This window comes from Cyprinodon variegatus, unplaced genomic scaffold (assembly GCF_000732505.1).
Source record: "Cyprinodon variegatus isolate N-32 unplaced genomic scaffold, C_variegatus-1.0 Scaffold882, whole genome shotgun sequence".
Taxonomy (NCBI): domain Eukaryota; kingdom Metazoa; phylum Chordata; class Actinopteri; order Cyprinodontiformes; family Cyprinodontidae; genus Cyprinodon; species Cyprinodon variegatus.
In genome coordinates this window covers 86,135-89,713 of record NW_015151335.1, presented here as the reverse complement: position 1 = coordinate 89,713, position 3,579 = coordinate 86,135, and positions in this window count along the sequence as shown.

Here is a 3,579-nt window from a genome sequence, read left to right as displayed (position 1 = left end):
TTTGCAAAATAGCTGAAGCCCAAACTGGTGCAACACACGAAACTGTTGCAAAAACAATTTTGAAGACAGACCAGATCATTAAATAGATTTATGTCTAGACCTCGCCCAGGTCTAGACATAAATGGTTTAGAACAACATACATTTGTTCTAAACCATTTCTTTTTGACACAACTTTTATGGGTTTTTTCCCAGCTAGATCCATCTACTTCTCCCTACATACCAGTAAGTTTTTTTTTTTTGGTAGCCTAAAACTGTTTTTTCCTTTCTGTTTTTGGTAAAGACTGTCCCTTTTTAACTCTGTTCATCTCCGCATTAACTCTGAGCAGCTTCCTTGTATGATGAAGGGAAAAGCAAAATTCCTAAGCCTAATATTGCCATCGCTATGTTTTGAGATGGGAATTGTGTATTCAGATAGTATGGAATGCTTAGATTACTCCACACTCATCTGACCCAAACACCCTCTCCCAATTTTATGCTTTGGCCTCTAAATGCCCAACACATGGCTCATCATGTATTGATGCACAGGGTTAATGACAGATAGCAAACTTCATATAACAGAACAGAGATATGACCCACAACAAAATATTTTAAAAATTCTTTTCTACAAAGTTGTTATTGGTAGCTCTAGAAGTATATGGTGACTTGTATACAAGTGTTTTGTGACGTGTGGGGGTTTGGTGAATGGATGGGTTAGTGTTGTACTTTGCAGCTCTTGCCACAACTTGTCATGCACCCTGCTCGTTAATAAATGAATCACTAGGGCTTGAACAAGCATCAATATTTGACGAGAAGGGAGTGACAATGCATAGAAATGAGTATTTAAACTTCAAATTTATTTGTTTTCAACTATGGCATTCTACTTGCCACCACATCATAAAAGCCATATTTGTGGAATGCCCAGCTAACAGCTTTCAATGCATGAGATTCTCCCCAGTTTCTGTTAAGATCTTTGAAGCTAACTGAGAGTTACTCCAGGCTTCTGTGCTACTTCTCTGAGATATATTCTCCTTGTTCAGGTTGCTGGTTGTTTTGGTCGACCTCGTAGGTTTTCAGTTAGTCGTTGTTAGTCGTAGTTCAGGTAGTCATTTTTGGATGTCTTTTTGAACTGTGTTCTGTTTAGGTCAGAATATTGCTTTTAAACCTCAATATATTTTAAGCAACTTACCAGCTTAATCGCTGACACTGTGTTGATTGTGCATATGTAAGTGTTTTTCTTCATGAATGTACTTGAACTAACCTCAGTGGCTCTTACAGAGCTACAGTAAGGCTTTCTTTGTATATATACTGGGATCAAGATACACACAGTTGAACTCATTTACTAGTGAAGGCAATAATTTCCACTTTGTTTCATTTAGAGATTCTAGATTGATGGGATCTAAATACAAATGCATGCCACATTAAAGATTATCTCTTAAAATCACACATTTCCATGTATCACTTTTGTGCTGGCCTATCGCATAAAATTAGAATTTGTGGTTTCAGTGTAAAAAAAAAAATAGGGACGAAAAAGAGGAATGAAAAGGTAAATTTTTGTTGGGTTCTGCATTCAATCCTACAGCGGCTGCAGCCTTCAATGTGTGCTTTACTGAGATCATCCAAGGACAAAAAGGGAACTCAAGTTTATTAAGAACTGTTTTTATGAAACATGGCAAGAGAGCTAGTAGTGTTCCCCCTTGGAGCGCAGCTGCCTCATTGTTTATGTCCCTGAGTTTTAAGTGTGGCTGGGAGGCACAGCATCATGAATCCACTCAGGTGACTGTTTTAGTGTGAGAGAATACAAAATGGGAATGTCTCTCCTCCCCGCTGGCTCTCACAGTGAGCTCTGGCCGCAGCTCTGTGCCAGACGACAGCTTGACAGCTGTTTCCAGTGACTTGAGAAAAAAACGTATTGATACACTCCCTTCAGTTGGCCTCATTTGGGATGAGATTGAGAGTGGCCAAGTACCCTCTTCACTGGGATAGACATGTGGGCAGTGGAAAAAGGTCATCACAGAAGCAGGAGATTGAAAAAAAGTGTTGCTTGAAACTACCCGTACAAATTTTAAACCTTTGGTTTAAAATGAACACTGGGGCACATTCCTATTATGTACCCAGGAAAGGAAAGCTATAGAATATTTTTATATTTTTTTTTACCTTCATCAGACAACCCTGACTTAATTTACAAGCATGGTAAAAAGATGAATATGACTTTCTTGTCATACATCCTTTGTCTTTAGAAGGTTTACGATATTGATCCACTGTTTGTAGATGACATGCTGGGATTTAACTATCATGCGATTACAGTGATATTTGCAAAGCCTGGTGTGTTATAATTTATGTTTAGCTCATTGTGCAAGTAAGAAGCTGCATTTTCTTTTAGGGATGATTAATGCTGGTTGCCATTAATAATTCAAATTTTGTGAGATGATGGCTCAAATTCAGCGCTCTCTAACTTTTCCGCTTGAAAATGTGGGAACTCGACAGGTTCTTCATTATCATGTACCTTTTTTGTGAAAGAGTTTCTTCCAGTGTCATTAAAGGAGCTAATGCTGTGCCTATAATACTCTTTTACATCAAAAGCACTATAGTTTGATGGGTCTATGTAATTGTAACAATCACCCCTTGTAAGCACTATTGCTGGATTATTTTTTAACTGAAAACATTTAAATTATGTTATAGTTGTGGCTCATTGTGGCTGCCCTAATAAAACAATACCTTGCCTCGGTATGTTAACTGCTCGATGTGGCTTTCAATGTAGTACACTTGACTCAGTTTTATAATTAATAAATTAATTAATTCAGAAGTTTTTTGTCAAATTGGGTGCAGTCCTGGACTGCACTGAGTAAAGAACATTGACACAATATGGTCAACTTATTAAGTATGTACAAAGAGAAGAATTTGCGGTTGACATTCCTGCCAAAAGACACGTACCATTTTAAAACAGTAGCACCTGGTATTAATCTTTAACTCTTCATCACTAAACTTATACAAAACTCTCCTCTGCCGTGTTATTAAGTACACCTCTCTAGTATTTAGGATGGTCAGCTTTGGCCTTGAGAATCTTCTACTTTATTTATATCATAAATTGAACAAAATGAGGGAAAAGTTGCTCATAGCACCCTTGAGTAAAAGTCTGAGAGTCTGAAATTCCACCAATGTGAGCTGATGACTGAAAACCAGTATAGTCAACTTGTTCATGTTATAGAAACCAGCTTTGGATGAATCTGCCTATTCTCATTTGTCATCAAGAACATGACTTTGAGGATCCTCAAAGTCAGGTAGACTACATACTGTAGCAGGTTCCTACTGTACTGTGTTTTGCAATAAAATGTATAAAATTTTAAATAATATCAATACATTTGAATAAACTGAAACACATTTAAAACATAATAGCACAATGCAAGCAAACCTTCATGGCACCTTTAGAATATGCCAAAGCAACAGTGCTACTGGCAGTCTATATCCAGGCTTTACCATTTTTCCCTGCTGTCACATTCATTGATTTACTTGGTAAGATCCCATGCTGGTAGCCACCTTCATTTAGAGCTGCAGCGATTGATACTGAAAACCCTGCTGTACCAGTTCAATGCAAATGTAATC